The sequence below is a fragment of the Saccopteryx leptura genome, chromosome 2 (genome assembly GCF_036850995.1).
Source record: "Saccopteryx leptura isolate mSacLep1 chromosome 2, mSacLep1_pri_phased_curated, whole genome shotgun sequence".
Taxonomy (NCBI): Eukaryota; Metazoa; Chordata; class Mammalia; order Chiroptera; family Emballonuridae; genus Saccopteryx; species Saccopteryx leptura.
Window position 1 is genome coordinate 89,445,784 of NC_089504.1, and position 26,704 is coordinate 89,472,487.

The window sequence follows — 26,704 nt, forward strand, 5'->3', positions numbered from 1 at the left end:
AGCACCTAAAGAATAATTTTACATGTTTAAGAAACTGAAAAAAATCATGAAAATAAAAACTGAGTAAAAATTTTAGTTGTTTCAGGCTGAAAGGCAGCATTTTATTCTTTTTTATCTATGTTTATTTTTTAATTTTAATTTTATTTTCAATTACAATTTACATTTTGTATTAGTTTCAGGTGTGCAACATAGTGGCTAAAAAATTATATACTTTATAAAGTGTTCCCCTGATAATTCCAGTACCTACCTGTAACCATCCATAGTTATTAGAATATTATTGACTATGTTTCCTATGCTGTACTTTACATCCCGGTATTTTTGAACTACCAATCTGTACTTCTTAATCTCCTCACCTTTTCACCCAGTCCCTCAAATCCCCCTCCCCTCTGGCATCATCAGTCTGATCTTGATACCTATGAGTCTGTTTCTGGTTTTATTTATTTATTTATTTATTTATTTATTTATTTATTTATCTATTTATTTACAGAGACAGAGAGAGAGTCAGAGAGAGGGATAGACAGGGACAGACAGATTGGAACAGAGAGATGAGAAGCATCAATCATTAGTTTTTCTTTGCACATTGCCATACCTTAGTTGTTCATTGATTGCTTTCTCACATGTGCCTTGACCATGGGCCTTCAGCAGACTGAGTAACCCCTTGCTCAAGCCAGTGACCTTGGGTCCAAGCTGGTGAGCTTTGCTCAAACCAGATGAGCCTGCGCTCAAGCTGGTGACTTCGGGGTCTTGAACCTGGGTCCTCGGCCTCGAACATGGATCCTCGGCATCCCAGTCCGACACTCTATCCACTGCGCCACCGCCTGGTCAGGTGAGTCTGTTTCTGTTTTGATTTTTGGTTTGTATTATTCTTTAGATTCCACATATTTTTCTCACCATAAAAATTTAGAATATACAGAAAACTATAAAAATAAAATAGATACTTCACATAAAGTCTTTAAATTTTTTGATATTTTGGTATATTTCCTTCCATAATATTTAAATACATATATAGAAAGTGAAAAGGTATAAAATACCCTGCTATGTATAATTCTTGTTCTTTTTTTTAACTTAATTACCATTAGGAATACCTTACTTGTTATTAAAATTATTCCTATACATAATTGCTAATGGCTTCATATTATTCCATCATACAAAAGTATTATCTTTTTTTTTTAAATTTTATTTATTCATTTTAGAGAGGAGAGAGAAAGGGAGAGAGAGAAACAGAGAGGGAGAGAGAGAGGAGAGAGAGACAGAGAGAGAAGGTAGGAAGGAGCTGGAAGCATCCAATTCCATATGTGCCTTGACCAGGCAAGCCCAGGGTTTCGAACCGGCGACCTCAGCATTTCCAGGTTGACACTTTATCCACTGCGCCACCATATGTCAGGCAGTATTATCTTTTATGTCATCAATTGCTATGCTGGAATTTTAGGCTGTATTATTTATTTATTTATTTATTTATTTATTTATTTATTTATTTATTTATTTTTGCTCCAAAACAAATTTTTCAATCAAAATTTTTATGAAAATATCTTTGTCATTGTTTTTGTATAGTTTCTTAAATTGGAAGTCTGGAGGTGAAATTCATTTTGATCTTTTTGTGTGTGTGTGTGACAGAGACAGCGAGAGACAGAGATCTGAGAGGGACAGATAGGGACAGACAGACAGGAAGAGAGAGAGATGAGAAGAATCAACTTTTTGTGTGTCAGCTTAGTTGTTCATTGATTGCTTTCTCATATGTGCCTTGACTGCGGGGGCCGGGGTACAGCAGACCAAGTGACTCCTTGTTCAAGCCAGTGACCTTAGGCTCAAGCTGGTGAGCCTTGTTCAAACCAGATGAGCTCATGCTCAAGCCGGTGAATTTGGGGTTTCGAATCTGGGGCCTTGGTGTCCCAGTCCTATGCTTTATCCACTGTGTCACTGCCTGGTCAGGCTCATTTTGATCTGAAATGTCAAAATAGCATAGAGCCTGTCTTAGACTTATTTATGTGCATCCACATTTACTGTAAAACAAATATTTGAAGAACCTTTTTTAATCTACCATTTTTTCTGTATCAGTCATATGTTTACACATTTATATATCCACTGGTCTTTTAAGTGAATTCATCAAGACAAAAAACCATTCTAGATTCAGGAGAATAGTAATTAAAGGAGAAAAGAACACTTTGTAGTTTAAAAGATACCTTCAGTGAAAGTGGCCTTCAGTGAAATTTACTAAAATTATGATTACCAGAGTCTTTAATTCAATGTTTAGCAAAAATTTTGGTTTCATTACAATTCATAACAGATATTAATTCCAAATGCATGGTAACGTTTTGATAATGATGGATCTGTTGATATTTATATTTACAGCTTTCCTTTGAACTACTTGGATTTCCACATGCTTATTTATTGTCTTTCTATCTTATCCTAGAGCTATTTCTGCCCAGTGGAGGAGCAACATCAATAAACTACAAGATTTTATTAGGTTTATCCAACAAATGCTGATCTCTCCTGTTACCCTTAATTTGGTCTTCTGTTATCATGGTTGTTCTAATACATCATTTAGTGACCTTTCCTTCTCTATATTGTAGAGCCCATGTAACATTAATCCTTTCCTGTACTTACACTGAAGAATGAATTATTGATGTGTGATTGTTATTCCTGATAATTATGGTGTTGCTGATTAATGCATAGAAAGCAGACAAAAAGCTGAACAACCAAGGCAAAAGCACTGGAAGCTGCAGAATAACAAGTTTTATTCCTTTGGATTTCATTGACTTGGAAGACCAACTTGAATGGGTAACTTAACTTCTTTCTAATAAATATGCTCTGTGATGATGCATCTATGTTATCTGTCAAGTGGGAATGATGTCTTATATTGGTTCTTTTCTTAGATGATGGAATATGTGTTTAATCAAGCTCATTTTAAAGCACTTCACAACACAAAGGCCAAAAATATATCAAATAAGGTTGCTATGTTCACTGTAGTGAAAACGCTTTCTGAAAAATATATTTCTAATGAAGGGTTATAAAAAAAGAGACAAAATCTCTTTTATTCCAAGAGAGGGGCCACTCTTATGACTCTTACCTTATTTTATTCCAAGGGAGAGGATCAAGGAAAAGGTTGAAATATTGAAATAAATACAAGACATCTAAAATTTAGTAGGCACCTTATTGTGCGTGGGAAGCAGAGTTTGCTACCTTAAAATATGCCTTCTTTTTAGATATTATTTTAAGCTGGTTATTTTTAAGAAAACAAAAGCTCAGGAAAAATTTTCGACCATCCAGCAAGAATTTAAAGGACCTGCTCCAGGATGCGAGCTACTAACATAGAAAGCTACAGTTTAACATGAAGTACACGGGATGGACAGAGAAGAACCTAGCAAGGCCCATGTGATCAAAGTCCTCTCTGTTTCCCATTATTCAAGAAAGCCCAGCAAACATTTACTTACCAAACATTTGATTTCCATCTCCACAGAATTGGCTTACTCCTCTTTGGAGTCCCAAATCACAGTGCCCACACCTTCTCCTTAGCTCAAGATAAATATAAGCCTTAACTGTTTGATCTGTCTGGAGTCCCATTTTTTTTTAAGGAACTCCTGTATGTATATACATAACAAATTTGGTCATTTTTTTCTTTTAATCAGTTTCATGTTAATTTAATTTTTAAATCAGCCAGAAGAATTTAGAAGGGTAGAAAGAAAATTACTTTTCCTCTCCTACATTGTCAATATAGATATATTAAAAGATCATTATAGGAAAGAGTACTGGCCTAAAAAATATTGAACACACACATACAACCATTAGAAATGTGCTGACCTTCCTTTAATATTCTGTTCAACTTAGGCTTCTTATGTATGCTTCATTAAAAATGTCTTCTATGATATTTTTCTCAGTCTGTTGAGACTAACAGCTATATCACCAGAGAGCATTTTCAGAGAGGTTTAGAAATAAATCTGAATTCCATAGTTCTACAGAAACTGAATTACAACACAAAACATCTTTGACAGTCATTGGGGTATTACTTTTTCCCCTTCTCATCTGTATGTTCACTGACTTGCCAACCATACCAAAACTTATACAATGTGTATAAATCACATCCAAGAGGAATTATTTTTTATTCTAAAGCCTGGAAGTCTAGGCATGCATTGTTTTAACTTTCCAAACAATGTAGTGAATATTTCATAAGTTAAGAAATGTACGTCTTCAGGCAAGAAAATCACAAGAGGATTGGTCCCATACCACCTTTATTTGCCTTTTGGATAGATGCTAATAGGTTTTGTTTCTATTTTATTATGTACATCTTTTACCCTTTCCAGTATTAGTCTGTATGCATGGGTAATGCATAGCACCCACTGATGAGAAAAGGCTTTGTTCAGGTGCTTTCCTGATCCCCCTAGTCTTGGTAAAAGAATCCTGACTAAATCTGCCAGTTTTTCTAAAAGAGAATATATACAATTTCCTTTTTTTCATAATACTCACTGAGATTCTAAACTTGAGACTTAATCAGGTTGAAATGAGAATTAGTTGAGATTAACTTAAACCAAGATATATGATTGAGGTAACATACATATACATACAGGCTTTTTAAATTGAAAACCTAATTGTTATTTTTTTCTCTTTTTTCTATGTGGTACTAAAAGAAAGGCATAAAAACATTTTCCTCCACTTCCTGGAGAGCTTTGGGGATTAATTGCTCCCAGCCCTGCATTAGAAGAAATGATAATTTTCCTTACTAATAACACAGAATCTTGATATGTGAGCCAGATAGGTTCTACTGGGAAAACAGAAGTAGGTTTTGAGAGAAAAGGAAGGAATAGAGGGAGCAAGAGGGGAGGATGGGAGGAAACGGAAAGAGGGAGGGTGGAGAGAAGATCAATTCACTGAAGGAAACAACTCAGAGGAAAAGTTTTCCATTAGATTAATAGGAGACCACTAGAGGTAGGTGGGGTGGGAGAGGCTATAAATTGGTCCTAACACTCCAGGAGTAATTGTTCAAGAAGGGAAAGACTAGTAAGTGAAACTCAAGGACACTGAAAGAGATATTTAAAGGTCTAGAAGCCAAACGTTAGTTCAGTCAAAATGTAGTGACCCGCAGCCCATTTTAGAACAAGACTCCATTTCCTAAATCTAAAGCCTTGGCCAGTTAACCCTCCCCTCTGCACCAGTAAATAACATCTCACAAATTGACCACCCAGAAAAAAGGATAACTATCTTTTCCACAAATTTTAGCAGGGTGTCAGCAATATTTTCTTCTGTGGGAACCCATTTTAAGAAGCCCCATCCAGATGCTTATAAGAGCAAGAATGAGCAATACACCCCTGCTCTTTTATACAAGATGTAGGAAGGATCTGAGCTAACCCCTCCCCCCAAAAAAACCCTTCAGATTCCATAAGCTCAGAGAGTGGATGGTGATAGCCCCAATATACAATGAATATGTTAATTTCCCTAAAGAGTAAAAGTAATCATAAATACAAAGATCATTTGTGCTATTCAAAATTGGATCAGATTGGGTTATATATACAATTATTTTCAACTGGTGAAACAGTTAGGCTGAATTGCCCAAGGGAACTAACTCTGTTAAAAACATCTCTTTATCATGTGCTAAATATTTCCTATGTTCTATGTGGCCCCAAAGCCTGTCTTAATCTGCACCAGAATGATAACTGAATTAAAACACTTTATTATTATTATATTATAGTTTTTGGTATATTTGAGGATCTAATTGGATTCTTTTCATTTTTTGCATGTTTCTTTTTCAATTAAATTTATTGGGGTGACATTGGTTAATATTATATGTTTCAAGTGTACAATTCTATAACACATCATCTGTATATTTTATTGTGTGCTTGCTACCCAAAGTGTAATCTCATTCCATCACCATATATTTGACCCCCACTTTACCCTGAATTAGAATTTTTAATATGAACTTCAGAAATTTCTTAGCCTTTCTAAGAAATGCAGATCTACTTTAAGAACAGTGTCTTACCACAGTTGAACATGGACATTCAGTCTTATGAGACAAACTCTTTTTTCTTAATTTTTCTTGACTTTTAGAGAGAGAGAGACAAAAGGGGGAGAGATTGATTTATTGTTCCACTTATTTATGCATTCATTGGCTGATTCTTGTTTGTGCCCTGTCCTGGGGATGGAACCAGCAAACTTGGCATATCTGGATGACACTCTAACCAACTGAGCTTCCGGACCAGGGCCGAGACAGACTCATTGAATGTGGAAGTACTTTATTGTTATTAGTAGTTATGCTCTCTTATATCAGGGTGTGGATGTCAGAGAGGCACGCAGGTTTGTATCTTGGTGGTAGAAACAAATATCAAAGAAATCTGCCACAGAGTTCTTTTCTCTGGCCAGATCTATACCTACAAGCTCTGATACAGATGGATTTGCTTGTTTACTTATTTATTTACTCATTTGAAAATGACTGATGCCTTACTTTAAGGTAGATTATTTTTTAGTCTCACATTCTGCTTTTTCTGCAATGAGGTGATGGCTGGGGGCTTATATGCCAGCTAGGTGTTCAGAAATATCATAATAGCTTTCACATTGAATGCTGTCTGAGCAGAATTGAGTAAAATCCTTTGTAGCACCATCAAAAATCATATGTTACCATTTGAAAGCTTAGGTTGGGTTGGTTAAGAATTTAATGCAGTAGTATGAGTAGCATGCAGGTAAATATAGAACATGATACCGTAGACCTGAATGCTTTACCATTGTTACCCTTTGAATGTTTCATTTTATATACCTCCAGAACTATACACGATTAGATTATTCTGTAAAAACAACAATAATTTCATACATTTTAATCCCTGTATAATAGCATAATTTATAAAATGGGAATTATACTGTTCACAATGGCAAGCACAATAGGGGGAATCCTCTTTATTATCTAAAAATGGAGACTAACAATTAAAAGCTATCTAGTTTAGGAGGGATTTTAAAATCTAGGCAAAGATAAATTTCATTTTACTTATTTCCCCCAGCTATATTTAAATCCCACCAGGAAGGATGACATCACAAGTTACTAAGAAAGCTCATGTCATTTCTATCATATTTACAATATATGAATCATTACCTATATTTTTGGATTTGAATCCAATAGCACTGTCCCCTGCTACATAGGAGATTTGTATCTGCAAAGTTTCACGATAGACAAGTCTGAAAAAAAAATCTGAACATAGGCCTTTTCATGTTACGAAAATTAATCCATTATGTTTCAATTTTTTAAATTAAATTTTATTGATTGATTGATTTTTAGAGAAATAGAGAAAAAGAGAGTGAGAGACACACAGAAAGAAAGAAACATTAGTTTGTTCTTCCACTTACTTATGCATTCATTGGCTGACTCATGTATGTGCCCTGACCAGAGATCAAACCTGCATAGGTTTCAAATTTGCTTTTTTTTATTTACTCATTTTAGAGAGGGAGGGGGAGAGAGAGAGAAAGAGAGAGAAGGAGGAAGAGCAGGAAGCATCAACTACTATATGTGCCTTGACCAGGCAAGCCCAGGGTTTTGAACTGGCGACTTCAGAGTTCAAGGACCATGCTTTATCAATTGCGCCACCACAGGTCAGGCCAGTTTCAAATTTTTTAATCAGACTGAAGAGTTGCCTTTTATTTTTTACACAGTGAGAAAGAACCATACATAGAGAAAAAAACCCCAACCTCATGGCGATGACACCATGTTACTAAAACAAAGCAAGCACCATGCAATGGCCCATTGATGGTAATTATAGACTACAATATAAAAATAAATCATATTTGCTAAGCAATGGAAATTTTCATATGTTAAGCTATCATAATTGTGTTTTATTATTAGAAGATACTGTTTAATGGAAAACTTTGGACTGGGTGTTGAAAGGTCATAAATTAATTTTCTAATTTGGCAAACATCTTGCTGGTGATTATGAACAAGGTAATTCATTTCTTTGCTCTATCGCTATTGAAATATTAGTACTCAGATTGTTAAAGGACAATTTGAATTATATTAAAATAAATCTATTTGTGTTAAAATGCCAAGCAAAAATTAAAAAAAAATATATCCACCTGCAGTTTATCTGAGTAGAATCATACTTTCAGAATTATTCAGTCTTCCTGTACCTGCTTTTTTTTTTCTCTAAAAATGACAGCAACAGTAGTACTTACCTGTGAGTTGCTATGACAAAAAACTAAGATAATACTTACAAACCACTTAGCAAAGTACTTGATACCTAATAATGCTTAGTGAGTATTACTTCTACAATTATTACTTATTATGGAAATTCCCTAGAAAGGATAAAACTTTCTGATGTTGAGGATAATTGTCAAGGTAAATCATGGGCTCTGATTACAGCTCTACTGTCTATAAAATAAACAAAGAAAAACAACTGAACCATCAGATTACTCCTGGAATAAAAATATAATGATACAAATGGCTTATTTGGATGTTCAAGTCTATACATAAAAGTCATTTATAATTGACTTTGAGTAGTAGAGCTCTTCTATAAAGTCTCCTATTTTTCTTTTTGAAAACAGACCTGCCAAATATTAGCACTAGTTTGAAACTATTAGTTAATGTTGGCTCTAAGAAAAAAGGTGGTAGAATTTACTTGTATATTCTGATGAGATGTACTAATTTCACACAAGTATACCTGTGCATAAAAATGTTATATTTCTATGAGAAAACCCAAAACACATTTTTAAAACTTACTATGGATTTATAAAGCCAAATGAAATTTTAAAAAGTATTTAGATCAAGCTTTAATTAAAGCTTGAATCATTTCTGGAAAATTGTTTTTTAGGTTGACTTCATGTATTTTTTTTTCATTAAATTGATTTGTGTGACATTGAGTATTAAAATTGTATAGGTTTCAAGTATACAATTCTATGATACATCCTCTGTATATTACATTGTGTGCCCACCACTCAAAGTCAAATCTTCTTTTGACATTATATATTTGATCCCTTTGCCCTCACCCACCTTCCCACTGATTGGCACCTTATTGTTGTTTGTGTCTATAAGTTTTTGTTTATTTATTTTTCTTGTTTATTCATTTATTGCTTTCAAATTTGTATTCTATATATGAGTGAATATTGGTTCCTGACTATTTCTTAGCCTGATTTCACTTAGCATAATATCTGAAGATACATCCATGTCACAAATAGCAGTATTTTATGTTTCCTTATGGCTGAATAGTGTTTTGTTTTAGAATATAAATATATATCACATTTTCTTTAACCAATCAACTATCAAAGGACACTTTGGTAACTTCCATGTCTTGACCACTATGAATAATGCTGCAATAAACATAGGGGTGTGTATATGTTTTGCAATTAAAATGTTTAAAAATTTCAGGTAGATACCCAAAGGAGAGGTTACTGGGTCATATGGTAACTCTATTCTTAATTTTTTTGAGGAACCACCATACTGTTTTCCATAATGACTGTATCAGTTTATATATCCACCAGCAGTGAATGAGGGGTCTTTTTGTTCACAGCCTCTATAACACTTGTTATTACCTATCTTGTTAAAAATAACCATTCTAACAGGTTTGAGGTGATATCTCATTGTAGTTTTGATTTTCATTTTCCTAATGGCTAGTGAAGTTAAGCATGTTTTCACATATCTATTGGCCATTTTTATATGGCATATCCTTGCTAGCTGGTCATTCATATTTTGTTTGGACATTATCAGTGACTGGAAACGGGCAGCCTCCTAAATCAACTCATCCTGAAGTTTGACAATGGGGATGACATGTAAGAAGCACAGGTTTTCAGAGTGAGACACACTGGGTATTCTGGCTCATATGTGCATAGTGAATGTCCTTAGTAAAAACGGTTGTGTTAAGACTTGGACTTCTCATGTATAAAATACGGGTGATAATGTCTAACTCTGATAGTTTTCAGTTTATAAGATCATAAACTCTAATCTTATTTGGCTAGGCCAATTATTAAATTAAACATGAATTTTGGTGTTTCTATAAAACTGTATATTTTTTTCTATATATCTATTTTATAGATGTGCCTAACATCTAAAGTCAGTTGGCTTTAAGTGATTGTTTTCAATAATATGGGTGGGACTCATACAAGCAGTTGGAATGCCTTAACAGCCAAAATTGACATTTCCCAGAAAAGAAGACAATGTACTTCAACACTACAGTATCTGAGACTCATAACACAAACAAAAGAGAATGCTTACAAGATGAAGGGGGGTGGGGGGAGGGAAGTAAAGAGGAACAAATATAGTGACAGACAATAATTGGACTTTTGGTGATGGGCACACAACACAATCAATAGTTCAAGTGCTATAGAGATGTTAACCTGAAACTTATGTATTCTTTCTTGTGTGTGTGTGTGACAGAAAGAGAGAGAGAGAGAGAGAGAGAGAGAGAGAGAGAGAATGAAACAGACAGACAGACAGGAAGAGAGAGATGAGAAGCATCAATTCTTTATTGCGACACCTTAGTTGTTCATTGATTGCTTTCTCATATGTGCCTTGACTGGGGAGCTACAGCAGAGCAAGTGACCCCTTGCTCAAGCCAACGACCTTGGGTTCAATCTGGTGAGTTGTGCTCAAACCAGATGAGCCCTCACTCAAGCCAGTGACCTCGGGGTTTTGAACCTGGGTCCACTGCATCCCAGTCTGACGCTCTACCCACTGTGCACTGCCTAGTCAGGCACTTATGTATTCTTATTGACCAATGTCACTCCATTAAATTGAATTTATAAATTAAAAAATATACTGAAGTATCAACTCCTGCTGAGTTCAAGCCTACCAGTCTGCCCTATAGGTTTTAGACACAAGCCCACAGTAATAGTGCTTGGCTTACCCTATTAATTTTTAACTTGCCTAGTTCCATTTTTTCCAGATATATAGATTTTATATAGGTACATATAAACAGACATGAATTGGAAGGGATTTTAAGATCTTCTAGAAAAAAAATAAATTATATTTGATTATTTCTCTCAAACATTCTTAATCCAACCAGAAATATCAATATCACAAGTTTCTAAAAAAACTCATGGCATTTCCATTAGGGTCACAATAATATTTGAATAATAATTATAATTACAATTACCATATATTATATATGTATGTCTAATATTTTATATATTCACATGTAAAATATATATTCACAAGTAACATGTCCTACAAAATGTAATATATTTTATTGGCTTTGTTTCTCTGGAGAACCTTGATTGATAGACTACTTCTCAGGGATATATCTTCTGAAGATAAAAGTACATTTAATAAATATAACTCTACCATGGCCCCTTTCCAAATATCACATGAAAATTGTCTCCCTTTAGTATAGTAAATGCATGACTGGATCCTAGACTTTTATAGGGGGTCCTCAGGTTACAACACAGTTTCATTTCTATTATAGTGACATAACCCAAATCTTGGTGTAAGTTGAAACACACCCTAGCCTAAATCACTTACCTATCCTAACATAGTTGTAAAATTATAATCTAGAACATAAAAACACAGCGAAGCCACAGAAAAGAATACTGCATATTCTTCTGCCATGCACAACCAAATTAGTTCACCCATATAGTCTATAAGTACAATGCTAATGGTGTAAGCCAAAACACATCTCAAATTTTTTAAGTTTTTATGGGAGTGAGCATTGTAAACTTGAAATATTGTATGTTGAGACTGTTGTAACCTAATGACCTCCTATATATTTATTCACATAAATAATATAATTGGGATAGTCAATGAATTCAATATTGATTGTAGATTAAAGTATCACCCTTAATATATGTAAGAGAATAGTCTTGCATTTAATAAAAACCCACTGAAGTAGCTAAATGTTACTTTTACAGGGGCATGCATTTGCAACCTACTATCAAATGGTTGTGGAAAAATACATATATTACAAATAGAGAATTATAATGCAAATATGGCATAAATATTAACAACAGTTAATTCTGGGTAAAAACGATTCAGGAAATCTTTGTACAATTTTTTTTTAAACTTATTTATATGTTTAAGATTATTTCAAAATAAATTTTTATAAAGGCAACAGAAAAAAGTAAGTGAAATGGCATAGATGAACCCAAATCAAAACTTTGATCTTAGTACCACCTCTCTCAGAGCACCTGCAGTAACTTGTAGCTGCCAATACTCCCAGTCAAGCTCAGAGGATTTAGCCTCTTGGTTCATATACAATCCTTTTCCTTACAAACTGATTGAACCCAGAGTCACATTTAAAGTGGAAAGAGGGGGTCAGCATACAAGATGATCATAAATAAGTTTTAAGATAAGAAGCAGTCAGTCATTGTCCAACTCTATTTATAGTCTCATATTTGAATGATTTAATATTAGTTTTAAAACTGGATAATTTAATTTCACTTAAACTCAGTTTGTTTTTCTTCAATGTGTTCAGCACTTACATATCATTTCAAGATGCTTCCTCAGTTCTAGCTTGTTGAAGCTTCCTCTTGAGTGAAATAAAGCACCAACATCAACCAAAAGGCTCCCTTTGATGAAATACCCCCCCGAGGGCCATTTACTTTGGGGTGTTGTAAGGAGGTTGTCAATTAAATGCAGCACATCAGTCAAACAGTATAATGTTACAGAAAAATCAATTTATTCACATTACTACAAAAAGGTTACAACTTTTAGAACAAGTTTTCTGCCATTTTCTCTGATGCAAGTAATTGTGACCCACCCAATGATAAGGCCATGCAAATCTGATGTTTGTAGAGTTATCCTGGAATCTCCCAGATCTCTCTCAAAACTCAGCTTCCTAGAATACATGTATTTGGTCAATGCCATGCCATTCCAAGTCCAGTAAATATAAAGCTGAGGTACAACTCTCCCTCAGAATTCTCGTGAGATATACAACTCATAGGTTCTTGCTCATCTGCTCTTGACATCTGCATGTCTGAGGCCCCATGAGGCACAGGTGCAATGGGAAAACTATACTGAAATTAGGTCCAGATCATTGCTTTTTGCCTCTCCAGAAACGATTGGGACTTATGTAAGAACATTGGTTGTAGCCTGTGAAATTTTTTTTTAATTTTTTTAATTTTTTAAATTTTTTTAATTTTTCTGAAGTTGGAAACGGAGGCAGTCAGACAGACTCCCGCATGCGCCCTACTGGGATCCACCCGGCAAGCCCACCAGGGGGCGATGCTCTTCCCATCTGGGGCGTCACTCTGCTGCAACCAGAGCCATTCTAGCACCTGAGGAAGAGGCCACAGAGCCATCCCCAGCGCCCGGGCCAACCCTGCTCCAATGGAGCCTTGGCTGCAGGAGGGGAAGAGAGAAACAGAGAGGAAGGAGAGGGGGAGGGGTGGAGAAGCACCCATCTGCTTCTCCTGTGTGCCCTGGCCTGGGACTCCCACACGCCAAGCCGACGCTCTACCACTGAGCCAACCGGCCAGGGCCGCCTGTGAAATTTTTACTGGCTCACTCATTCCCAGTCCCTTGTGCCCTGAGTAAGTTCTAACCGTTATGAATGCCCACTTTAAAGCAGCACATACATCATTCCTGCAGACCACAGGACAGCCACAGACATCTGAAATTTATGTACTACCAGCACCCCTCTGTGCATTTATCTTGGGCAAATCTGTCATCAAGATACAGAGGTAAAGTTAAATAAAGAACTGTATTTCTCATGGGTTCTGAATGCAGGGGGGAACTGAAAATACATTATTCTTCCAGATTTACAGACGGTACAAAAAGTCACGTTTGTGTACGGAGGGCAAGATTTCATAACTGTGCCTCGTGTGCTATCGCCAAGTTCAAGATCATCTTAGGTTTGTGGCAGAGTTAAGGTACTCAGAAGCCCTTGATCTTTTAAAAGTTTGCCCTTGTTATTCTCGGGGAAGCATTTAAATTCATTGAAATATCAACCTTTGTTTTCCTTTCAGATCTTTGTAATTTTTCTATCTAATCAATCCTACACATACCTGCCTAATTCATTTTCCCTTATTAATCCTTTGCTCAAATAAATAAAAAAATAATTAATTAATTAAAAACTTCTAATCACAAGCCTTCACATCCAGAATGAATTTCAAACTCTTGTATCTGGGCTTTATGGTTCTCTAGAATTTGCTACAGCTTTCCTTCTAATAACTCTCCTCCTGCCCTTCTACAAGGATTCTCCACACCACTCCTGACAAAATGCTTCCTGTATTCTCTTCTATTTTTTGTGCTCTTCCACCTCAGTGCCTTTGCTGATGACAATTCCTAGCCTGCAGTGTCATCTTAACCTCTGCCTGACAAAATTTCACCAATCCTTGAGGTATAGTTACAATGTCTCCTCTGAACTCTTCATGATCATCCAGACAGGAACTCTCTTCTTAGTCTAAATTCCTGAAATAGTTCCCAGATGGTGACATGACTTGTCCTCTCACTATTGCAGGAAGCCCTGGTTTCCTTCTAGGGCAGGAGTGCAGAAGGGTCTAAGAACAAAGGCTCTATCCAGATAACAGAAGTTCAAGTTTTGGCTCCTCTATTTTCTGGCTCATCATCTCAGCATGTTACTTAATAATTTCGCTGAGTCTCAGTTTTCTCATTGATAAAATGGGGATATAAAAAGGTAACCCCCTTATACACCAGGACTAAATATGTTAAAATTGTAAAAAACACTTAGAGTAATGCCTTGCAACCCAGTATCTACAATGAGTGCTTTTCAATATTCACGTTATTTGTGCCTGTCACCACCACCGCCATACAAATTTATAGTGCTTTGCATAAAGTCACTCTAAAAATATTGGTCAAAAAATATTAAACAGAGCTAGGCAGCCTGGAAATATCCTCTTGATTTTTTAATTGTAATTCCTCTAATGCACTGATAATTTTTAAGAGGATGATATCTGGTTAATTACTTGTTTGACTAAAGAAAAATATAATTTTAAACTAAGTTTAAAAAAGATCAATCTGTAAAGATATTTTGAGGTAAGGAATACAAAATCTTATAAGACAGATATTTAAAGTCACACAGGAGAACTTATGAACATATTGCCTTAGAATAGAGTTGGCATAATATAGTTAAGATATAAAGTATCACCTTCTTTTTGCAGGACATTGAATTTATTGAGCTGGATGGTCTTGTAAGAAAGTCAAGGTCAAGAAGAAACCAGTGGTTTTTAGATTCTATTTGTTTTTAGATTTTATTTCTGACCTTATCAATGAGTCCATTTTAAAAATAGTTAAGATTCTACATGTTGCTTGAAAGAAAATCATGGTAATACTTTTTTTTCCAGGATGCTTTTCTGATTTGTAAAAGGATGTATGCCAAACTGAGACAAGAGTATAAAGTGAAATCACATTGTTATATTTTAAATCCATTGCCTTTACGAAATAATTAAAAGCACATGAGGTCAAGACTACTTAACCACTGAATACACATTTTCTACCTGACAAGTAGAACTACAATGCACCCTTTAGGCATTATACTTCAATATTTGGAAAAGCAATTAGTATTGTTTATAACATTCTTCTTCAGTTATGTATAACCTACATGGAGGAACATATTTTGAATCCATAGTTTGATGTAGAAGTCCTGAATAATTTATCCTTGGTCTTTCTGATCTCCTCACTTCCCTCATACAGCCCAATGAAGTGGTTATACAGAAGCACTTCTCAGAATGCACCATGCTCCTCCCAGATTTTCTATATCTTTACATGTACAATGTCATTTTTTTTTCTCCCGTTTATTCTAAACTGCCATCTATTCTTCAAGTTCTGGTTCGGATTTCATCTTTCTCCTCTTTTCAGATTTTCATGAAAAGGGTTGAACAAGTCCATCACTTGTATTTTCATAGTGCCTTGATAATCATACCTCTATTTTCCTACTATTACAATTACTTATTTTCATGTCTACTTCTTGATTTAAGTGTGAAGACCCAGAGCACTAAGATGTGGATCAATTAATCGCACAGCCCATTATGTTCAGTACAAAGGCCCCCTTTTTTTTTTAATTTTAGAGAGAGAGAAAGAAATATTGATTTGTTGTTTCAATTATTTATGCACTTATTTGTTCTTTATTGTATGTGCTCTGACTGGGGATCGAACCCACAACCTTGGCATATCTAGACAATGCACTAATCAACTGAGGTAACTGACCAGGACCCACAAAATAGGTTTTTAAAAAACACTGTTTTGATGAGTGCATGAATGAAATTCTACCACCTTTTCTCAATGGAACATTAAGCTCTTAGTCTGTTCAAATCTCCTACAGATTCAATATACCTCACCTTTAAATAAACAAAATCTGCTTTTGAAATGTCATGTCTGTCACAGACCACAATTTATACTTTTTTGATATTTTTTTTTTTGTATTTTTTCTGAAGCTGGAAACGGGTAGAGACAGTCAGACAGACTCCCGCATGCGCCCGACCGGGATCCACCCTGCACGCCCACCAGGGGTGATGCTCTGCCCCTCCGGGGCGTCGCTCTGCCGGGACCAGAGCCACTCTAGCGCCTGGGGCAGAGGCCAAGGAGCCAACCCCAGCGCCCGGGCCATCTTTGCTCCAATGGAGCCTTGGCTGCGGGAGGGGAAGAGAGAGACAGAGAGGAAGGAGGGGGATGGGGGTGGAGAAGCAAATGGGCACTTCTCCTATGTGCCCTGGCCGGGAATCGAACCCGGGTCCCCCGCACGCCAGGCCGACGCCAGGCCGACGCTCTACCGCTGAGCCAACCGGCCAGGGCCCACAATTTATACTTTTAAGGTCACTTTTCTTTTTCAAATTTTCCCCCAAATTACTTCGAATTTCATAGACAAAGTAAATGCTCTCAAACTTAATATTATGACTTTAAGTTTTCTGAACTTCAGAACTCTCTTTCTAATCAATTATTCCTCCCACCAGATGTCTGTCTGATAATTAAGGAGTATTTCCATGTGCACCAAAGTCCACTGTGCTGCAGTCTTTTCTTTTCCCTAATTTTATCAGTGTAGCCATTCATCACCCACTCACCAATACATCCATGCACATAGCCAGGAATTGCTATTTAAGCACTTATTGTCTACCAGGTTCTGGGCTCAGGGCTGGAGATCCAATGATTACGAAGGCAGGAGACTTGCCCTCAACCAAGCACACAGTCCACAGAAGACAGGCCAATAACAGCCACCACAACAAAAGATGACACGATGAGTGAAGTGCTACTAGAGAAATGGGCAAAGATGGGAGGCAGGAAAGCAAGGGCTCTGATTGTCTGTAAGGAAGGATTTGCACGCACTTCAAATACTGTACCTCTAAGGGTCTGCAGGTACACTGGTGTCCCCTCAGATCATCCTTCCCACTGACTCCAGCAAAGAAACAGGAACAGTCCTAACCTCTTCACGGACCTCTCAGTTGCTCTCAATTATGGTCAGAAAGCACTATTAATTTGAAAACTGCAGAGCCCTTTCCCCTCTAGTCAGCCTGCAGGGTTATGAAAACATGGGAGCTGAGCCTATCAGTGCTTGTATCCAGCAGCTGAAAAAGTTGTAGCCTGTGAGTCATGGCTCTTTTCATGTGTTTCCAGGTCTGTGGGAGGAGAGGGCCTTTGGCTGGCAGCACTGGCAACCTCTTTCCCACGACGCACACCGGGGGGAGAGACGCAGAGCCCCCGGGAGCGCGGCACAATCCTCCCACCTGCCTGGAGTGTGCATAGCTCCAGTGCTTCCACCAGGCCGTGCCTCAGAATAGTGTGAGAGCCAAAACCCACATTTTTAAAAACAGGGACAAGTAAATTAAGCTTTGGCCACCCACCTCCCTTATGTGCAGCTAAGCAATATCAAATGCAATAAACAAGCAAATAAGCAGCTGGTCTGTAAATTTCAGATCACAAACAGGTTTTGAAGGCTCTGCCAACCTGTTATTCCTTAATTGGATTTGTTCTTGTTGGGAAAATAACAATTAGCAATCATATTCCCAATAGGAATGCCTGACATCTATTGAAAGCTTAACTGGGTACCAGATACCATGCTTAAAATTTACGTGCATATTCTATTTAACTGTTACAAACCTCATGAGGGCATGAGGGGCCGCTCTACAGATGAGGAGTTTGAGGTTCAGAGGGGTCTATCCAATTTGCCAAAGTTCATACAGGTGGTCAGTAGCTGACCAGACAGTATGCCCTTTAAGGTCTTACACCTGTTGCTCTTAAACAATATACTTTCATAAAGATGGATGAAAATATTAAAGCTGGCCCATTAGAAGCAGGAGCATTGTTCCCTGTCTTCAGTTATTCAGAACTAAATTCATGTGATGTCCTTACAGTTCAACAGCACAGTCTTCTTTTTTTTTTTTTTGTATTTTTCTGAAGCTGGAAACGGGGAGAGACAGTCAGACAGACTCCCGCATGCGCCTGACCGGGATCCACCCGGCACGCCCACCAGGGGCGACGCTCTGCCCACCAGGGGGCGATGCTCTGCCCCTCCGGGGCGTCGCTCTGACGCAACCAGAGCCACTCTAGCGCCTGGGGCAGCAGCCAAGGAGCCATCCCCAGCGCCCGGGCCATCTTTGCTCCAATGGAGCCTTGGCTGCGGGAGGGGAAGAGAGAGACAGAGAGGAAGGAGGGGGGGTGGAGAAGCAAATGGGCGCTTCTCCTGTGTGCCCTGGCCGGGAATCGAACCCGGGTCCCACGCATGCCAGGCCGACACTCTACCCCTGAGCCAACTGGCCAGGGCAGCACAGTCTTCTTGACCCAGGCATTTTCCCGTTGGTCTATATTTATAGGAAACAGTAAAAAATACTTAGGACTTCTAAAATATTAATCACAGAGGAGAAAATAATTTTTCATAGTCCTTTCTAGTTTGCTTAGACAATGTTTTAGTCAAATCACTACCTTGATATACATGCATTTATAAATGCTTTGTTACCTGCTAAAAAATAGTTTTAAGTTATTTAATGTAATCTAGAAAGAATTTCCCATATTTATAATGGGACAGATACTTTCAGTGTCTGTACTCTGCAGTCTATAGAGTCCCCAATGGAAAAAATTTAAAAAAACCCTCAACTCTATAAATAAATGAGAAACCAAGCATTTTTTATTTAACAATTATAACAATTACTCAGACTACATAGAATTTGTAAGTAGCATATGACAAAATAATCTCAAAGTAGTAAAGATACCTGTAGGGAAGGTGATTTAAATTGCATCTACTGCCTGACTGGGCGGTGGCACAGTGGTTAGAGCATTGGACTGGGATGCGGAGGGCCCAGGTTCGAGACCCCGAGGTCACTAGCTTGAGCGTGGGTTCATCTGATTTGAGCAAAGTTCACCAGCTTGAGCCCAAGGTTGCTGGCTTGGGCAACGGGTTACTCAGTCTGCTGTAGCCTCATGGTCAAGGCACATATGAGAAAACAATCAATAAAAAACTAAGGTGCCACAACAAAAAATTGATGCTTCTTATCTCTCACCCTTTCTGTCTGTTTGTCCCTACCTTTCCCTCTCCCTGACTCTCTCTATCTCTCTCTCTCTGTCTCTGTAAAAAAAATAAAAAAGTTCTGCCATTTTAAAATTTAAATAGAAAATTTGCCAAGAACCAGCACTCAAAAGAGATCACAGTGGTTTCAGGTAAGCTAATAAACAGACCAAGAAAAAGGCTTCCCAAAGGCTACCTTAAACTGGGGAGAAGAAAATAAAACCTGGCTATACCCATTCTAATATCTAAAGCATTGGCAGGAGTGGGGGAGAAGATAGGGGTCACCAGAGAATCCCCTGAAGCCTTTCTTCTTGGGATGCTCTTCAACTAGCATCATCTACCATCATCGGCCTGACTCAGGATTTCATCAGAAAGAAGCATAACAGGCTTGATTTCAGGCCCTCTGATTTAGAATCTACACTTTAACACAATGCCCAGATGAATTCTCAGCACACTGACATTTGAGACTATCCCTCCTAAAACTCCATCAGAGTCTTCTGTCAACACTTGACATGTGCAGGGCAGCAAGGGCGGAGGTGAGCTCCAAACAGCTGGAGTCACTTGTGAACTTTCCCACATCCTTCTCTCTCCCCATATTACCCACTTTCAAAGCACAACCTACAAACTCTCCATCTCTACCTTTTCTTCACACATCTCTCTGTTCTTCCTCCTGCCTGAACACGCTGAGCTTAGCCCTGCTTCAGAGCATTTGTCATTGCTAAACCTGATGTCTTCATAGGGCTTTCTCCTTCTCAACAGTCGGATTTCAGCTCGAATGTCTTCTCCTTATAAATGCCTCTTTGACAACTCTCTTCTACCTTTCCCGAATTCACTGTTTTCATTCACCTTACAAACCCAGAAGATATTTTATTTATTTGTATACTTTCTGTAGAAGAACAAAATAGCCTTAGATATTCTCCTCGCTTTCTTTTCTGTTTCCTTTCAACTTTTTTTCCTACTTCTGCCCTCAACCTTGGCTTAACCAACAAACAGCAAGGTTTATAAACAAAACTTTCAAAAGAGACGATAGTTTTATGACAATAGCCCTGAGCAAAAGGCCCAACAAAAACAACCTCCAACACCACCAACTGCAAGAATTACAGCAGCTGAAATTGAGAATGTACCTGAGCCAGACCACAGAACTCAGGCTACCTCTTCCCACCCACCCTGCTTCAACTTAGAGAGCTGTTTGGTTTTCAGATGCTTCTGGACACATCAGCTGAGTAAGGCCTTTAATGAACCTCTTTTTGAGTCTCTTAAATTTATTTCTTTTGGCATAATTTATTTTATGCTTCCCTGCATTAAACTTTTTAATTTTTATTTATTTATTTTTTATTTATTCATTTCAGAGAGGAGAGGGAGAGACCGAGAGAGAGAGAGAGAGAGAGAGAGAGAGAGAGAGAAGGGGGGGGGGAGCTGGAAGCATCAACTCCCATATGTGCCTTGACCAGACAAGCCCAGGGTTTCGAACCGGCGACCTCAGCATTTCCAGGTCGATGCTTTATCCACTGTGCCACCACAGGTCAGGCAAACTTAAACTTCTTAAAGTCCTCAACGCCATGATCGATCTTTCTGGTTCCCTAACCATTGCCAAAACTTAGGAAAATGTCTCTCATATGTTTGGAGCATAATACATAATCGTGGATGAACTTTTATTTTAAAAAGAAAACCAGCTTGTTTCTAACACCCAATAAAATTGGTTCTTGCTTATCATGCGTGCTGACCATGTGTGCCCTTGCTCCTTAACTTTGGCCCTTGGAAAAAGCTGCTTATTTCATATTCACTAGTTACTCTGCTCTTGAATGCAGTCACTATAAATGGACTCTTCATGATCCAGTTTGTGCAGTGTTTTGGCCTTAGTTAACACCTAATTCAGAAGTGGAAAAGCATAGTGGTTCTTTTGTATAGACAAATAGATCAGGGCTAAAATTTACCTGAAAAAGTAAGCCACAAAACCTCTCTGGAATCTTTTACTCGAGGAAAATAGTCCTTTAGCATTTTGGTAACCCAGACTCTGACAGGTGAACGGAGGAGAGGAAACACAAACATCAACACTGAGACAATCCCGTAGCAGTTCCAGCATCTACACGAGTGGTTCCGGCATCCCTATCTAGAAAGTCATTCTCAGAGAAGCCCTGTGCTCTTCTGACACAACGATGTTTCAGCTCATAAACCAGACAGGATTAGAATGAACTTCCTTAGCAAATGCACCAGACGCAGTTTTATTCCCCTTCCTAGAGAGCAACAGACAAAGAGAAAATCCACTTTCCTCCAGATAGAAAGCCCCATTTGATGGCAGCAGACTGAGCCAGGGCCAGACTGGAGCTACAGAGAACAGTTAAGAGGTAATTACATCAGCCCAAAGAGAGAGAAGATGGAGAGAATTAAATGTATTTGAGAGCTAAAATGGAGTTACAATTAATATTCACTGCAGGTGATGGTATATATGAATATATTTTTAGAATGTATGTTACAAGGGCCTGGCCAGTTGGCTCAGTAGATAGGGCACTGGCCCAGAGTGCAGACATCCCAGGTTTGATTCCCAGTTAGGGTACATAGGAGAAGCAACCATCTGCTTCTCTTCCCTTTCCTCTCCCCCTTCTCTCCTTTTTTCCTCTCTTGAAGCCAGTGGCTTGATTGGTTTGAATGTGACCCTGGGCACTAAGGATAGCTTGTTTGATTCAAGCATTGGCTCTAGATGGGGTCACCAGGTAGATCCTGGTCGGGGCGCATGCAGGAGTCTATCTGTCTCCTCTCCTCTCACTTAAAAAAAAAGATAAGAAAAAAAAAAGAGTGCATGTTACTATATAAATTTAGTAACTGAAGCATACAAAATTAGTTCCAACCTTAAGTATTTCCTACAGACTAATTTATTTTCTACCATTCTCTTTTCTGTTCCACCACTGTACCATATATAAAGCTCTATTTTTTTATTCCAAAGCCCAACTCTGAGGGTACATTAAAAAGAGTAACTAAGGTTCATTTATAAGAATAAAAGTTTTCTTCTGGAAATTTGAAAATGCATGACTATTGTTTGAGTTAAACTGACATCAAGATATATTTGATAGCACCTTCTAATGTTTTTCACTGAGTTCATAAATAACTTGGAAAATTCCCCCAATTAAATGAGAAGAAAACAGTATCATGCAAAGTGCTATCTGAACTGTGTAAATTGAAGATTTTCTTTCATTTAACTCTTAAAATTGAACTTATCTACCAATTATTTCAGTCTTCCAAGACAAATTCGCACACACTTTTACTTGAATGTGATTTCTTTGCAGGTTCTTCCTGCAAAGTCAAACTGATTCATTAAGATAAAACATGGTTTAAAAAGTTTTGCATAAAGCAGTCAGACATGGCAGCAAAGTAGCTCACTCCCTTGCAGGTAGGTGCCTCGTGTAGTGAGGGGCTTATTTCTTCCAGCCAACTTTTCATGAACAAGATTTCACAGTTCCTTCTGATATCTTTCCTCAGGGTGGGCCATCACAACAGTAACTTACACCCTTGGTAATTCTCAAGAGTATTAGAACAACTTTAACATGGTCCCTGAAACTAATTAGGTTAGGTCCTCACAGGTATTTGGAGTAGATAGCTGTTCCTCCTCAATCAATGGTAGAGAAAGTCATTATTGATTTCTTGTCAGCATGGGTATCTTCATCCCGAGGCCCCAAGTCATGTGTTTCCAGCCCAGAATGCTGAACTTGTCCATGCTGAAGCCCATCTTTTAGGTTTTCCAAGTGATGCCTAATTGTTCTACCCTCATGGTGGCCTTCTTTAATTTCAGTCTCATCTCTCTTCAAAACTTCTTTTGTCTGCTTCATCCTCCTTTGTGAAATCTATTTCCTTTCTTGCTGCTTACCTCCTTGAACTCAAACTCTGCCTCTAGGTCAGGCAGGGCACAAGAATGTGTCTTTTATTAAAGTACATGTACATTATCTCCTAGAACATTAACATATCAAAGGAAATCACTCAATTCTATATGATGCTGGGAGATTCATGGCCAGGTACTGAAATAGAAAAGAACTGCAAATTCAAGGCCAGTATCTTAAAAAAAAAAATCAGGTAAAATGAATATCATTAAAAGAACTGATTTCAAGAAGTGAGAGATCTACCATAAGTGTTTTTATTTTATTATTTTATCTTTATGTAAAATGGAATGACCATTATGTTATATAAGAAATTACAACAGCATGGAGAAAATTCAAGGCCAACCTGAATCAACTGGGATCAGGGAGTCAAACAGAGAAAAAGTAGAAAAGAATGGCAACATATTGTGATTTGTAAAGCCACACACATCTCTTCTCGAATCCTGACTTAATCTCTATCCTGTCATGATGGGCCAGGTACTTAAACTCTCTGAGCCTCAATTTTGATTTATGGAAGATAAACAATAATAATAGAACTTTTGACTATTGAAATATAATATGTAAAGTGCTCCGTGCATGGCTGTGGATCAAGGGAATGTTACTCTCTGACTAACTTTGTAAACGTCCTATCAAGAGCCTGTTACTTTTGGATATTTGAGGTGAAGACGCTACAGGCTTCTTTTGTTCTGGCCTTGATATCTATTTATAATCCAGTTGCTTACTGTCCTCTCTTAATGTACACAGAGTTCCAGTGAGTCACAGTACTGAGCAGAGACCCTGCTCGTGGTCTCCCCATACAGACTGCGGGTACGTCACTGTCGCTCCTCAGCTGCATCTTCTAGTACCATCGCTCCCCACTACCTTCAGCTCTTCTTAACCTAGATCCTGTTCTTCCTCCATCATGAAGCTTTCCTGGCTTGCTTCATGTTCAGTTATCTCACCTTCCTCTAAATATTTATTATGGATGGAAGCTGTCACTTGCTATTTCCCTCAGTTGAGTCCTGCTCCAGGTATTTTTGGTTATCACCAAAAAGAGTCAACATGAACTCAATGATATGTCTAGCCACTGCACTACTCCTCTGCCCCTTCCTCCCTCTTTGTCTACAACACTGATATTCCAGTTAAGTGCTGCTACCTCCACTGGGTGCTGATGCCTTTGCATGACACCCGTGTACTTCTAGACACTCTGTGCGTGGGTGTCATATTATCCAGTAAATAACTGCATCCTTCAATTCTCCAAACTCAACAGTATTCCTGAAGCCAAATGGAGATAATGTCCATTTTGTTATCTTCTATTAAAACAAACTGTGCCCAATATCTTATAGCTATGAGAGTAAGACCTCACGAATATTAATATCTGACAGAGTAATTTTCAGTAAGTTCTATGTCACAGTTCTCACCTTCTCTCTAAAATTTTCATATGAATCAGTGGTGAAAGGAAACATGAGGGACAGATTTCTAATTTAGAGACAAATTCAAGAGGCTCATCAGATCACTTCTCCCTCTGCTGACTGAAATTTGGTTACTAGGTCAGGTTTGTCTGCTGATTCACTCTGTTCGGACTGTATTCTCTCAGGAAGCCTCTCAGTCCTTCAAGCACACCACCTCTGGCACCCCCCTAAGAATGTGAGGCTTTTCCACATGTGAATCCAGAATAGACCTAGCTTATGCATAATTTTAGAACAAACTATATTCATATTATTTATGATGTGCATTTTACTCTTAATAATTTACTCCTTGATTTTGTAATTTAGTTCTTCACGTAGTTTTGTCTTGTGTCTGAATCTAGATCATCAGTTCTTTCAGGACAATGAAGGGAATATAACAGGTGCTTAAAAGCGAGCACAGTGCTATGTTATGACATAATATATAATAATAAATATTTTCTGGGTGACTTTTGAGTGGGTGTTAAATGGAGTGATAACCAGTATTTCAAAGTAATTTGAAGATATGAATGAAAGTCAAATAATGGCCATCTGAAGATAATGCAAAATAGTGTGCAGAAAGCTCTCATTCATTAATTCAGCAAACATTTTTTGGGAGCTCTGAAGTATTTAGCACTTTATGAGGCATGGAACTACGACGTAAATAAGTTCCAACAGTGCCCACAAAGAGTTCTCAGTCTAACTAAGGAGTTAAATATGTTTGAAAATACAATAGCTGTCTTAATGACCATAACAAATATAAACTTAAGGTAATATGAGAACACAAACATGTAAAGAAACCCAATAATGTTAGGAGTTTGTAAAATTAAGTTCTTATGAATAAACACTTAGAACTACTGCTGAAATTATTAGATCACCAGAAGATCATAGTTGTTTAGATTTCCTTTATATAGCTACTTCAAGTTTAATTCTAATTCCAATTAAGACATCCCTTATGTTTATGGCCTCAATGGGTGATGATGGTTTCATAAGTATATACTTATTTTCAAACTTATCAAGTTGTATACATTAATTATGTACAAGTTCTTGCATGTCAATCATATCTCAGTAAAGTAGTTTAAAAGAAAGAAAGAAAAAAACAACTTTCCTTTGCTCTTCTTTATTGTGGGGGATTGAGAATGGAGATAAAACACTTGGAAGTTGTTTAGATGTCAAGATGGTCATGTTTTGGGGTTGGTCCTTATGTACCTAGTAGTAAACAGACATGGTGCTCTTTTTCATGTCACAAAGAATGAAATAATGGACTATTCTTGCACAAGGCAAGCAATGATAAGTGGGCAAATGCAATGTGCCAGGCCAGCACCCAGCTTTCTGTACCAACTCTTCTATCAGACACAACACAAAACACTCGGCAAGTGCCTGATTCTTCTCTGGGGGAGTTAGACCTTGAACTGACTCAGATTAGAATAGTTTTGTTTTCTTATGTATCACCCATAACACTTACTTCCTTATGGCCCCATAAATAACAGTAACAGAAGCAATATAATATTTATTATAATCATTGCAATAATCCTTTTTAAAGAATTTCATTCAATAAAAAAATACCTGATCTGCCTTGCAAACTTTGAAATGCAGCTGCTTTAATTTCTCTTCAAACATGGTGAGAGTTACTTTAAAAAGATAAGGTGAATGTGGACGCCTGGGCAGACAGGGTGACAGTTATAAACATCTAAGGCAGGCTATGAATGTCACTATTTGCCAGTAAGAATATTATTTTATTAAAAAAAATTAATATAGTGTGTAATTTGGAAATATTGGCAAGATATTTTATTTCCAAAGTTGCAAATGTAATATTTATATAAAAGTTTTCAGTTTAATTGATTTCTAAACTGAAAAGTATATATTCTTTTCTTTTAACCATTAAAAGCCTCAATTCACTATTAAAACATTTCACTGTACTAAAATGTTATACACATATTAATTCTTTCATCATTTCATTAATTCATTTATTTATAAGAATATATTAAGGAGCTATTAGGTGCCAGGCATTTTGAAAATTTTATTTAATTATCATCTCCCATTGACCAGGTACCATTTTTGGAGTGAAGGC

General features: G+C 37.4%; 1 protein-coding gene across 4 annotated transcripts in view; it reads right to left on the minus strand.

The window, feature by feature from the left end:
• Nucleotides 1-26,704, minus strand: part of LINGO2 (leucine rich repeat and Ig domain containing 2) — an 828,878-nt gene that overhangs the window by 345,564 nt on the left and 456,610 nt on the right. Inside the window, exon 1 of one of the 4 annotated variants that reach the window (XM_066368306.1) lies at nt 17,185-17,297. The exons of the other annotated variants lie outside the window; for them this stretch is intronic. The gene's annotated coding sequence lies outside the window, so the exon portion shown is untranslated. Of the gene's footprint in view, nt 1-17,184; nt 17,298-26,704 lie in introns of those variants that run through there. 4 annotated transcript variants of the gene reach the window in all.